We start from the raw sequence: 14,602 nt of genomic DNA on the forward strand, positions 1-14,602 counted from the left end.
TCTCTCTCGGGTCACCTGATCATTAGCTCGAAAGATTTGAGTGCTTTGTGTATATTCTAATGGTAGTGGGGGCAGGGTGTGTGGGAACAGGTTTGGTTGAAATTGCATTGGAGATCTATGTTCTTCACACCTGAAACATTTTCTCTGAAAGCATTTTCTTCGCTGTTTAACCGATCTTGTTACAGCATGTTACAGTTTACTATTATTAACCATATTAATTTTAAGTGCTTAATGTAAAATCTTGTAAAAATATATTTTCATTGTTCAAATATACATTAAGTCTGACTATCATATAATAAGTTAAATACAAAACTAAAGAAAAAATAGGGTTAAATATAATTCAAAATATTTTGCTAACAATGTTAACTGTTTATGAATAATAAAATGTATTAGCTAAGGAGTAGGATGGCACAGTTGTTAGTATGTTTTTTGTTTTGTTTCTTTTTCATAAATACAACAGTAGTACCTGATGTCTCAGTGGCTTTCAAAATTAAATTATGCATGCAAACCTGTGAACTAGAAAGATAACTAAGATATCCATCCATTTATAATGGTGGCAAAGTGGTTAGCATTGCTATCTTGCAGCACTGGGGTCCTAGGTTCAATTCCTGCCATCCTGTGTGTGTGGGGTTTACATGTTCTCTCTGGGTTACATGGTTTTTCTCCATATGTGTGATATGACTCCCTCTCGCACTCCAAAACATACTGGTAAGTTAATTAGTTTATGGGAAACCTGGCCCTGGTCTGTGTGTGTTTGTGTCTGTCTGTCCTGTGATGGACTGGCGCTATGTCCAGGGTGTATTCTGCCTTGTGTCCGTTGCTTACTGGGATAGGCTCCAAATCCTCTGTACTGGATAAAGAGATTAGAAATGGAAGTAAAGGCACTGTGTGGATGGAACTATACACAGTGTTAGAAACCCACTATGAAATGGCAGCATCTCACTGAGAATAAAATATTTTATACTGCTGGCTTAAGGAAACAGCCTTTCCACCTCTCTTGCACATCAGTATCCATACCTAGTTATTTAAACAAATTGCCTCTAATTATAAACATCTTAATATGCTGGCTCTGTGGATCCGCATCAGCTATGTTTGCCCATTCCTTCAATTCATGTGCATCCAACACACAGTTCAATGCCAGCAACTACACATAATCTAAAATACAATCCTTATTTCAGTATCTATGTAAACATATAGTCTGTTAACTTCATCATCTTCATCAAAAGTATGCCTAACCCCATTAGGAAGTGTTCTTGTTATAAGTGTATTCCTCAGCTTTCCCCAAACTATCTTCTTCTTGCCAACATCTCTAGTCTTTTATCTTGCAATAACTCAGCCAACACTTAAATCTCCAAAAGCTGCTTGTGTTAATTTCTTTAAATCACAAATATCATGTGTAAATACTGGCCATGTAATACTCTGCATTGTGGAATAATAGTTTATTTTAAAGGGAACTAGAGAAATCAAGAAAGGCTTTTTTTCTAGAATTAATAAATGCACATCCTGTTCACTGGGGAAATTAAATCCACACTGAGCAATCTTCAATATGTTCACAATATGACAGCAAGAATCCTATCAGGGATGCATTACACCTGTTTTCAAGTCCTTGCACTGGTTACCTATCAGATTTCGAGTCAACTTCAAAATCCTTATCCTCCTTATGTACTGTCCTACAACTGGTATTATTGATCTCCGAATTATTGTACTTGACATGACTTCATTCAGCCTTTCCTGAACGTCTATGACAGGCAGAGAGAGTGCTGTTTCTGGTGCGATCTTTTACAGCTGACATTTCACTGTTTTAAACGAACAAGAAATTAGATTGCTCATAAATCACTTATTCTATATAAACACAGCGTAATTGCCCTCCGAAAATCTTCTTTTTCTTGTTCGTTTTAGAGACCTTGATCGAAACTGATTTTAGATGTCAGAAAGGATTTATTTTCTCTGTATTTCCTACATTGCTTTGTCGAGATTTTAACTTTATATCTAGGCTCAGATTTCAACTATAAATCGTACAGTAATTAATAGCAGTAAATACTGATGTTTATACATAAAAAAGTCATGCCTTGGAGTATAGACCCCCAAAGGAATGCCATAGACTCAAACTGCAAAATAAACACATACAGAAAGAAAGTATTTGTATTGTAATTGCAAATCCTGGTACTGTATGAGTGATTGGTATGACTTTCCTCATTACAAATCTCTTATTAGAATTTAAATTTCTCTGTAACTCCAGGTCAGAACAGAGAAAATGTAACTGCCTTAAGGAGTTTACGATTATGAAAAATAGAAGGATAAGCATGATACGTATGTCTTCTGTCATTTTCTAAGTCATGTTACTGAGCACCAAATCTTATTGAGAATATGAATCCATTTAAGGTTTATACCATTAAAGTAATGGTTTATTCCATGCTGAAAATGTTTGTACCAGACTTTTTTGAGGCCTGTTTAATTGTGTCTGAAGTCTGATGTTGTAAATTTTATTGTTAAAAAGATCCATGAAAATGTCACTACTAAAGTTAGCTGGTACTGTTGGTACTGTAAGTGGCAAGTAGAGCTCATATTTTAGATTTTGTGTAGTTGCTAGCGTTGAACTGTGTGTTGGATGCACATGAATGAAGCGACGGACACAAGGCAGAATACACCCTGGACATAGCGCCAGTCCATCACAGGACAGACACAAACACACACACACCAGGGCCAGTTTAAATCTAACCTCAGAACCTTTCTTTTCAGAAGACTTAGTGTCTGTATCTGCTTCATTTTCTAATTTTGGTAGCACCTCTACCTGCTTGTCTTTCTTATATGCATTTACTTTGTAATCTGTGGTCCTTTTATCTGTTTTTACATCTACTGTATTGCTTTGAGATGCCACCTTTAATGGTGATATATCAAATAAAGTTTTTTATTATTGTTATAGGGAAACATGATCAGATTGTCCCTGGTTCAGAAAAAAAAGATCTAAAGTATACTAGTTTGTCACTCTTCTAATTCCCTTTGCTAAATGACTTTTCATACTAATCTGATCAATCTAACTGCCAGTTTTCTGTGCTTTCTCTATCCTGCTAGATTTGCAATTATTCTGAAAATTTTCATCTTGAAATAACTCATTTCTAAATACCTTTTTCACTGTTAACATCTTGCAGCAACTCTGCGACAAAATATACACTCTGACAGTTCATCCTGCTACCAACATTAAATAAAACAAATCTTAAGATTTCTATATTTATGTCTTTATTTAGTGGTTTCATTAGTGACAAAGGCTAAACTTTCTTGGAAAAATGTCTTTTATGTGTTGCGGAAAAAACTGACTTGCTTTAACAAAATATGTTTACAAATCCTTTCACCTGGCATTTTCGTAGTTAGAAATTATGGAACGCTCTATTAAAAGCAAGGGAGTTTTTATGTCCGTTGCAGTTCTTTTGCAACATGAATATAATTATATCGTTATTAATTTCTTGAGATACGCGATTCCATATTATATTCCCTTTTAATCAAATTCTAAAAGTATGCTTGTTGACTCCGGTATCGCGGTAGTTAAAGACTTCGATGCTTAAAATGTTTAGGGAGAAATGGAATACTGGTGTGTATGTTTTCTTTAAAGTACCGATACCAGCCATATACTGTATGTTTAAGTTCCAAAATTAATATCGTTTATGGACTTCACACGCGTTGCAGTATGCTCCTATTCTTTTTATGCTCAGGCACAAAGTAAAAGGGGATGCTTCATATTGCTTGACTAATTTTAAAAACTAAGTTAGAAATGCAGACGCTCCCTCGGTGCGCTGCTCTGGTGCGCCGGCTCTTACACAGTGCCTGTCTGCCGTAAGCGTTACAATATACATACCCAACACTGCTTGTACCCATCTGTCATGCAAATAAAACACCTTGAATTGAATTGAATTGAGGGGAGAGGGGGGGAATACTAAAGCCAATACTGGCTCAATACCCTCGATGGGCTTTGACGTGCTAATGCGTTGGTTTAAGAGTCCGGGTGTGGCAGGCTTCCAATGTCAACTCGATTCGATTGGAAGACAATGAACGTATTTTGTGATATTTAGAAATATAAATTTGTTTGGTGCGAGTGAGGTTTTATTTAATCTCTGACCAAGGGAAACGTTTCATTTTTTTCAAAGAAATGTTTGTTAAAAAATAAAGTCATAGTTCTATGGGATTCAATCACAGACCATGTGACATGGGAGTCACGAAACTACTGTAACACACAGCGCCACCAGATTTAATAACGCAATAAAAACGCTATAAAATAATGTGACTAGGCACAGAAAAAGTTTACAGCACAGTACGATAATAAATGCTGACCATGACTTTAGAAGCATAAATTACCTTACACTCAATTTAAACACAAGCTGTCTTTCTGTATGAACCTCTAAGCAAAGACGTTTTTACTGTAAGTCTTTCTACGACAGACCAACGGACCACGAGTGCCCCTGTCGGTCAACCAATCGCTTACTGCGGTGCCACGCGTCATCTTGCGTCATACTGAGCGACGTCACCTGCGGTACGTGTCTGTGACGCACACTTTGAATGGCTGCATCTGTAACTAAGAGGTAAGGACTCCTCTTTTATTTAAAAGTCCCGACTCTCTCTGACCGATTGGGAAATCTCTGCTCCCTGCGAGAATCGCCCGAGATGACGGAGTAAACGTGAGTTTCTGAATTCCTCTGGCCCGGGGAAGGCACCGGTGTATGTAATGGGTTGGTTGCTGTAAGCCCAGAATTTGGTCTGGCAGGGGTTCCGCGGTATTGTGTACAGGCGTTCGAAGCTGGTGTATGCCTTAATTGCGCGTGGAGTTTTGAACGGGTTTTGGACCCTTACCGTGAAGTTCAGGACTGGTGTGGGTCTTAATTGCACCCGGAGTTCTGAAGGTCAGAACTGGTTTGGGTCTTAATTGCACCCGGAGTTCTGAGGCTCAGAATCGGCGTGGGCCTTAATTGCGCCCGGGGTTCTAGAGCAAGTGGTGCATTAAATGCACGTAGTTCAGGACTGGTGTGGGTCTTAATTGCACCCGGAGTTCTGTGGCTCGGGATCGGTGTGGGCCTTAATTGCGCCCGGGGTTCTGGAGCTGAGTGGTGCATTAAATGCACGTATAATCCAGGATTGGTGTGGGCTTTAATTACGCCCGGGGTCCTGAGATTAGCTACGCCTTGATCGTGCACAGATTGGAGTGGCGTGGTTTCTGGCGTGGCGTGGGTTTTTTTGTTTTAAAGGAAACAGGAGTAGAAGAGATATATGCATGTATGTTTTTGGTGTTTTCCTTGTTTGTGAAATACATATACACACGCACGACACTAACATAAACACACCTCATAATAAAAGAGCAAAGCATTAAGTAGCAGGATTTAAAGGACGTTGAGACCCGAGAATCGCCCTGATTGAGCTCAGTGCGTAAGTCCACCCCGGGGCAAAAGCAGCGATGCTGGCGTTCTGGGGATGGTGAATTACTGATCAAGAAAGGGGGTTTTCGAGGTCTCGTTTCTTACCTGTGAACAGTGCGGTGTAAATCCTCTCTAAAGTCTCTGAGAGGTATTTAGATCTGGAGGTAACAGACGCCTTTGGCTGAATGAGTGCAGGAATGCACAGGTTTTTCAAGTGAAAGCATCCCCCTACTGAATGAGCTGTTACCTCACACACGACAAAAGTAAATCTTAAAGAGACCGAACATGTGCGCTAACTGATGGTTTGAGAAAGTGGTGGAAGGGTCCGTTTAAATATCGGAAAAGTGTAAGTTGACGGAAAAGAAGGAGAAAAATATGGAAAAAGCTGAGTTTGTCAGAGGGAATTTGGGGCGAAGACGCCTGTAAAGAAAGCATATGAGTATTGATTGGCAAAAGCACAAGCATGTAGCTCCCACCCTGGTGCACGGCCGGCACCAGTAGTGGCAGATACATGACGAAAAAGAAAGAAATTGGGATGTGACTTAAAAGTGTGTTTACGGGGAAAATAAAAACCCGGAAGAAAATATACTTTACTCGCTACGAAAGAGTATAGAAAAAAAAAGCTAAAAGAGGCAGTACAGGAGAATGAGAAACTAAAGAAGGAATTAACTTCTGGTCACGCTGCACTGGTTAATGTGCTGCAGCCAGCGACTAAGTTATATCCTGCTCTCCCACAGGGGAACAAACAGGCAGGAAACGAAAATAATTGGGATCAATTCCCTCAGTGGCCATATGGAGAAGGGGGGTCTGATTGGGATAACACTTGGTATGAGTGTGATAAAGACGGATCAGGGTCTCCCCTGTTAGAGGGAGGGCGCCCGCAGATCTGTACTCTCACTCGAAGTGGGAAAGGACTTGATGTAGCAGGGGCTGGCGCCGTTGATGACAGCGCCACTCTAACACTGTCTCGCACCCCGTCGAGGGGGTCTGCAATCGCACTTACCTTCCCTGATTTCCCCCATACGATCAAATCCAAAACCGTAAGATATTGACCGGTGGGCTAAAGTACCGCACCCGAAATTAGAAATGCAGCGAACCTGGAGTGCGCTTCAGGAATTAAAAGGATTCATGTAGAAGTAAAACAAGAATACAGCACATTGTATTACGAAGAGAAAAATATATTCTCGATGTGTATGTGTGTTTTATGAATTTGTGTGCCGGCATGTATGTGTGTAACTGTGAGTTTTGGTATACTAAATGACGGTGTGAGTGTGTTTAGCCAGCGGGACTGGCTAGAGACGTAACTAAAGAGACTTGACGAAAATCAACTTAAGGAGATTGGAAAATATAAGAGCGTCTGAAACGTATAAGTACAGTACAGGTGGACGTAAAAGTAGTTAAACAGTTTTTGTATTATTATAAATTATTATAAATTGTAATTTATACAATTAGTTGCAATAGTGGAAACAATTTGGTTTTATTCGAATGTCTCGAAACCAGACATGCTGAAACGCTGTAGGTTTAGAATCGAGACTGGGGAGAATAACGTCTTGTGAGAAAATCTGTTTACCTAACGATTAGATCCTGTAAATCCCTTGTAGCCTCCCTAAGTCTGTCCCAGTCCAGTGGATAAAAATGTACTGTTAATGGAGTGTTGGTTTCTCTGTTAGGGGATACTGGAGCACTACTGTCCTGCTTGTTTCACTCCTCTGTTCAACAGTGTACTATAGAGCAATGTATAGGGGAAGATGGCAGGAGGCCACAGGAGTATTGGGACAGCAAGTTTTACTTGCCGAGTACCAGATTTTAATGGGTGGTTTTATACCAGATCTATTGGGTTGGAATATTATGCATTACAAAGAATGACTATGCAGAACAGGGTATCACGTAGCTTCAACTGGCTGTGATCACTCAGTATGTTGATGGTATTCTGAGTGCTTCCCCTGATGAGGAAACCCACAAGTCTGAGTTGCTTCAGCTTTAGAGTGTCTAATAGAAGCAGTTATGATAAGGCCCTTTTGTGTCTAGCATTGTGAAATTTTAACAGGGCCTGGGTGCAATGTTTTTTACAGGGTGAGCACAACTCTTAACAGATCTGCTTAAGGGGGGAGTGCAGTACAAGGACAAGATTGCCTTGGTTCCCGCAGCAAAAGCCGCCTTTAATAATTTGAAACAAGTTCTCTTACAGGTGCTGAGACTGGGGTTTCCTCAGATGGATCAACCATTCCTTTGTATTATTGCAAGTTGCTGACAGAGGCCACCCAAGGAGCCCGCGAGCAGGTCCTGGAGGCGTGGGGACCACCACCTGAAGGAGGGCACAACCTCATCCCAGGAGAGTGGGTGTGGATCAGGAAATTTCCTTCACAGGTTCTCCAGCCCAGGTGGGACGGACCCTACCAGATCCTGTTGACAACCGAGTCTGCGGTTCGAGTGGAAGGAAAAGATCGCTGGATCCACGCGCCACACTGCCGACGAGCCTCATCCCCATTTACAGACTCAGAAAGAAATCATTTCTGTTTATAAGAATAATTGTTGCTGTAGGACTATGTTCCGCAGGAATTAATGATCATCTCTCCCACAAAGGAGAACATGGAATTAATTCCTTTTTAGGCCTCTCCTATCTGACAGCTAAGAAAACCAACCAAAGTGCCTGCTGGGTGTGTGCCACATTACCCAAATATGTACAGGGAGGACTTCCTATGGGAGCCATTCCTTGGCGTCTCGAGGAAGTCATAGGCATGATCATTTGGAGGGATAATTTAGGAGATTTTAATATGACAAACTATGGGGGGTTGCCATAACACGACTTTAACCTGCACAACATTACAATATCTACAGGAGCGAGGCTTAGAGCCCACGAGTTTCACAGGCTCTTACGCTCCTAAATATAACAGAAGCCATACACCACCATACCTGACTCTCAATAAGGAACGTGAGGGAAACATATGTTTTCAGCACACTAATTGGTCTGCACTTGGTTGGATGGAGTCGTTGCAACCTTACCATCGCTGCAAATATATCCACCTCTACCTTCCAAATTCCAGGATGGGATCGGCACACCCCACAATTCAGTATAAGCTTCTTATTTTCAGAGGCATGGGGAGCGCCAAACGGAACATCTTTCATTTGTGGAAAACGAGCCTACCCATGGTTGCCAGCCCAGTGGTCTGGCTCGTGTTATTTAGGATATGTGGTTCCTCATATCCGTGTTCAAATCCACAGCCCCTTCGGACCTAACCACAGACCACAAAGAAAATTGGCTGATTGGGAATATTATTTAGGTATAATATTTCCACAAGCCGGCATGAACTTTCTGAGTCGAGAGTTAATTCAAATGGCCTCGACTTTAGAAGAATTAGCAAATTCTACCTCATCTAGTCTGAAGGCTGTTAATGATGAGATGGTAGCCCTCAGAACAGTGGCCATGCAGAACCGACTAGCTTTAGATTATGTACTGGCGGCCCAAGGAGGAACTTGTGCAGTAATTGACACTGAATGCTGCACATATATTCCTGATAATTCTGAGCACGTCTCAGATCTGGCCCAACACATTTACAATGAGGGACAGAAATATCAGGACTATTATACTGAAAATTGGGGAATTGGGTCTTGGGTAAAGTCTGTGTTTGGGGCCTGGGGTGGAACCTTTTTATAGTGTGTATCTGTAGGAGTAGTATTGTTTATATGTATAATTGTAATCATCACATTCACAAAAACATGTATCACATCTTGCTATAACCGTGGAACGTACAATGACATGGCAATACATACCTGTTCGCCAAGAAAGGAAAGATCTGCCCTGACATTGTATGTATAAAAATAGGCTACACTGACGTATGCCATATTTTATAAGGGGGGAATGAAGAAAGATGTGAAGACGGGGGTTTGAATTTAATCCTTTCTGTAGGGGGTTTAGACTTCTAAGTCACAAGCTGGGGTTTATGGCAGGAAAGGGGGTTAACTGATAAGGATTGCAGATGCAAGCTAGGAACCCCCCTGGGTGTAATGTTAAACTGACCATTTGCCCAGAACATCGTAAACTGGCCAAATACCATGAACCCCCCTCTTTACCATCAGACCGAGTGACGTCAGAAACGGAGAAGAAAACACTATATAACCCAAAAGTTTGTAACAGTACGTTGAACAATACTTCGGTTTTGTTGTTTCTTGCGGGAAACAAGACTTCGGCTTTATTGTTCCTTGCATGCAATAAACTCATCTGTTTTACTTCATCTCAGGATCAAGAACCTTATTTCTTCTGTTACAACACAGCACTGGGGTCCTAGGTTCAATTCCTGCCATCCTGTGTGTGAGGGGTTTACATGTTCTCTCTGGGTTAGATGGTTTTTCTCCATATGTGTGATATGACTCCCTCTCGCACTCCAAAACATACTGGTAAGTTAATTGGTTTATGGGAAAACTGGCCCTGGCGTGTGTGTGTTTGTGTCTGTCTGTCCTGTGATGGACTGGCGCTATGTCCAGGGTGTATTCTGCCTTGTGTCCTTTGCTTACTGGGATAGGCTCCAAATCCTCTGTACTTGATAAAGAGATTAGAAATGGATGGAAGTAAAGGCACTGTGTGGATGGAACTATACACAGTGTTAGAAACCCACGATGAAATGGCAGCATCTCACTGAGAATAAAATATTTTATAGTGCTGGCTTAAGGAAACCTTTCCACCTTTCCACCTCTCTTGCACATCAGTATCCATACCTAGTTATTTAAACAAATTGCCTCTAATTATAAACATCTTAATATGCTGGCTCTGTGGATCCGCATCAGCTATGTTTGCCCATTCCTTCAATTCATGTACATCCAACACACAGTTCAATGCCAGCAACTACACATAATCTAAAATACAATCCTTATTTCAGTATCTATGTAAACATATAGTCTGTTAACTTCATCATCTTCATCAAAAGTATGCCTAACCCCATTAGGAAGTGTTCTTGTTATAAGTGTATTCCTCAGCTTTCCCCAAATTATCTTCTTCTTGCCAACATCTCTAGTCTTTTATCCTGCAATAACTCAGCCAACACTTAAATCTCCAAAAGCTGCTTGTGTTAATTTCTTTAAATCACAAATATCATGTGTAAATACTGGCCATGTAATACTCTGCATTGTGGAATAATAGTTTATTTTAAAGGGAACTAGAGAAATCAAGAAAGGCTTTTTTTCTAGAATTAATAAATGCACATCCTGTTCACTGGGGAAATTAAATCCACACTGAGCAATCTTCAATATGTTCAGAATATGACGGCAAGAATCCTATCAGGGATGCATTACACCTGTTTTCAAGTCCTTGCACTGGTTACCTATCAGATTTCGAGTCAACTTCAAAATCCTTATCCTCCTTATATACTGTCCTACAACTGTTATTATTGATCACCGAATTATTGTACTTGACATGACTTCATTCAGCCTTTCCTGAACGTCTATGACAGGCAGAGAGAGTGCTGTTTCTGGTGCGATCTTTTGCAGCTGACATTTCACTGTTTTAAACGAACAAGAAATTAGATTGCTCATAAATCAGTTATTCTATATAAACACAGCGTAATTGCCCTCCGAAAATCCTCTTTTTCTTGTTCGTTTTAGAGACCTCGATCGAAACTGATTTTAGATGTCAGAAAGGATTTATTTTCTCTGTATTTCCTACATTGCTTTGTCGAGATTTTAACTTTATATCTAACTTTATATCTAGGCTCAGATTTCAACTATAAATCGTACAGTAATTAATAGCAGTAAATACTGATGTTTTGCGCCCTCTTACCACAAAAATATATGTTTTGTAGTTGGGATTAACTTTATTTCGTACGCGTAGCTACTCCGATTTAGACACCGAACAGTTAAAGATGGCGGCAAATCAGACACCCAGAGGGGGGAGGGGGGGGGCGTCTTCTCGCCTCCATAACTAAAATGCCAAATAGGAGTGGCTTAAGCGACATACACAGTCGTGTAACTGACAGTTTGAGGTAGCCTATCGTATAAATTTCGCTTTGTTGCTGATAGGTTAAGCTTTCGAAACTCTGCCCCAAAGTCATGTGACTGATTTTTCGCCCTGTTTCGTTGGTTAAACGCAATGATCACAAGCACCACCATGGTAACTGGGATGTGTAGTTTTTAATTCCGTTTGAATTATAACTGTACGTACTGTCTTCATATTTGGCCAGGGCTTTAAAGAGAAGGCGCGCCAAAAAATTTCGGTGCCGTCGTCTCCGCTTTAAAGGTACCCCCGTGCTGGAAGAATTTGACCTCGGAACGTTTGCCCAGCGTAGTTATAGTGGACATAAAAACAAGAGTTCGCTGGCATTATATCCTAGAAGACACAGACCGGCACCAGACCGGTAAATGCTTGATGAACTAGGGATTGGACAGTTTCCAAGTGCTTGTACAATCGATGGAAATGTTCAAATAAATGTGCAAAAGAAATAAAATAATCATTTATTTCTTTATCATATTGGCTAGCTAATGTCCTCTCTTTGCTAGTTAGTGGCTGTGTTTCTGCGTTGGGTAGCAACGGGTGACTGTTCTCAGGCGGAAGATGTAAACAGCTTAATTTTCATGTTAAATAATTTTTAAAAATTAAAATTCATTCTATACAGCAATCACATATTTGGGTACTGTTTCATAAAACTTTCATGCTTAAAATGTTTAGGGAGAAATGGAAGACTGGTGTGTATTTTTTCTTTAAACTATCAAGACCAGCCATACACAGTACAGTTTATGTACATACAGTAATGTTTATGTTCCTAAATTAATATCGTTTATGACCTTCAGATGCGTTATGCTCCTCTTCTTTTTATGCTCAGCTACTAAAATTTCCCTTTAGTGGTAAAATTCCATATAAATATTCAAAACTAAGCGGATTGAAATGTTCACAGTAAAGACATTAGTAAAGGTGCACAGTAAAGGCACCACGAGTGCCCCTGTCGGTCATTTTGACCAGCCAATCACTTACCGCGGTGCCCTACGGTGCCCTGCGGGTTGGTTACTGTACTACGGGTTTTTACCGCTCATTTTGAATGGCTGCATCTGTAGGTTGTCTCTCGCAGTGTTCAGGAATTGCATTCCGAAACTGAGTCAGATCAAAAGTTGTAAGAAAAGCACCTATGGTGTCGGTTCTAACAGCTTTATTGATTCGATGTTAAAGGCCGGAAATGGGGCACAAGACACGCGACCGCAAAAAGCGTCGCCATCTGCTTCCAGCTGCAAAATGCCGTTTGCGGACGCTGAAGCATTTGAACTTGAACTTTATTGCCATATGTAACCGGTACTGGTACAATGGAATTCTTACTTACAGAAGGTCTCTCGATTGTAAAACAAGTGTAAAAAACAAGACAAAGTGCAAACAGTGCATCAAGACAATGTACAAACAATAGACAATGTGCAAGTAAACATGTAGACATTTCTTTCCAAGGCAGCGGGTACAAGCGATCTCGCGTTTTAAAACCACCAGGAAAAGAAGAAAGGCACTTTTCCTTGCTTGCGCCAGCACACAACAATGTGAGGAGGACACCGTAGTCGGCAGAATTCGAACCTGCGCGGGGAGACCCCAATGGATTTCTAGTCCATCGCCTTAACCACTCGGCCACAACTACAGCAAGCACCGCTGTTGCTGCGTTCTTGCTACAATCTCACATGGATCGCGAGGCGCCGGCGGAAACATTTTTCAAAGTCAGTCTCCATTAAAAAAAAAACCTTTCCAAAATACAAGCCATGCAGACAGACACGCCTCAGAGGACTTAAGGGTGGCTTCATGTGGGAATGATAAAGCCTCCCCGTCTGGACAGGAAAATGGCACTTTGTTAGACACAAAGAAACAATCAACAACAGACAAATGTCCACAAGCATTTAAGAAGCCGCACCATGTTCTTGCTACAATCACACACGGATCGCGAGACGCCGGCGGAAATCTTTTTCAAAGTCGTTCTCCGTTAAAAAAAAAAACCTTTCCAAAATACAAACCTTGCAGACAGACACGCCTCAGAGGACTTAAGGGTTGCTTCATGTGGGAATGATAAAGTCTCCCCGTCCGGACAGGAAAATGGCACTTTGTTAGACACAAAAAAACAATCAACAACAGACAAATGTCTACAAGCATTTTAGAAGCCGCACTTGAAATAGCTCTTATATTCGTGTTAGACGCAGGAATCGCCTTTTTATTGACGTTCTTACGAACACCATGGAAAGCAAAATAAAGCAAAGCAGAGCAGAACAAAACGAACAAAATAAAACCCTCACGTCCTGCACTTGAATATAATGCCGTTACGTGCCGAAGCGGTATTGGACGTCATCCTAGCACTGCAACCCGGGGCGTACGGTATATGGGAACGAGCACACGTCACGAATCGTCTCTAATCACTCCCTGCACTGTAAGGCGCCTTGAAGCGTGCACCCTCAACATTCATCTTTGCGCATCTGTGAAAGGTAAACTCTTGAGCAAACTCTGAACCAGACGCTCAAACTCCAGCTAGGATTAGGGGTCGCATTCCCATGCTACTTGAACACTTTGTTCAAACCAGGCTGTCCGGACATGAGTTGGCGCGCTCCAGATTTTCTTTTTCTTTTTTTTCCCTCGTACTCGAGGGTCATTTTCCTGTTCCACATGCAATTTCAACATCTTCCTTGGGAGATGTCAAGCCAGCAAGCCACTGCTGTGCTTCAGTGGCCGGTGTGGAGTTCAGTGGCCCTGTTGTACACGGAAAGCACATTGAGCTCCTTGGACATGAAAAGTTCCAGTTAAAAGCCATTTGTCATCCTTTCTCTTGGTGTCGATGTTGCTATTGTATGTAAAGGTGGCAACTTGCTCAGCGAGCAGGCGGAGCGCACAGCGAATGCAGATGTGTCTGAGTTGTGTGTCCAAGTGGCTGCAAAAGGACAGAGCTCCTGGCGCGCTGTGGCTTAGTTGGTTAAAGCGCCTGCCTAGTAAACAGGAGATCCCGGGTCCGAATCCCAGCGGTTCCTTTTTTTGTTCTGTCTTCTCGAACAGGACTGGTCATTATGGACAACCGCCTACGGCTAGACTTAATTAAATGCAAGTATTCATTTCCTGTCTTGAACGACTTGTTTTTCTTAGAATGCAACTTGCAAAACATGAAATGCAAACCTTGCTAATCAGCGCTCGCGGCTGGAAAACAAAAAAGAAGTCAGCAATGTTTTTTCTTTAACCTTAACCCTGCTAATGGAGAAGAGTTAAACGACCG

At 41.3% G+C, this 14,602-nt stretch overlaps 1 non-coding gene across 1 annotated transcript; it reads right to left on the bottom strand.

Annotated features, from left to right (window-relative positions):
• Positions 1-12,915: 12,915 nt before the first annotated feature.
• Positions 12,916-12,997, bottom strand: trnas-aga (transfer RNA serine (anticodon AGA)). The gene has a single exon. It is a non-coding gene; the product is annotated as a tRNA-Ser (tRNA).
• Between the last annotated feature and the right edge of the window lie 1,605 nt (positions 12,998-14,602).

The sequence above is a fragment of the Atractosteus spatula genome (assembly GCF_055471065.1).
Source record: "Atractosteus spatula isolate fAtrSpa1 chromosome 16 unlocalized genomic scaffold, fAtrSpa1.hap1 SUPER_16_unloc_1, whole genome shotgun sequence".
Classification (NCBI taxonomy): Eukaryota; Metazoa; Chordata; class Actinopteri; order Semionotiformes; family Lepisosteidae; genus Atractosteus; species Atractosteus spatula.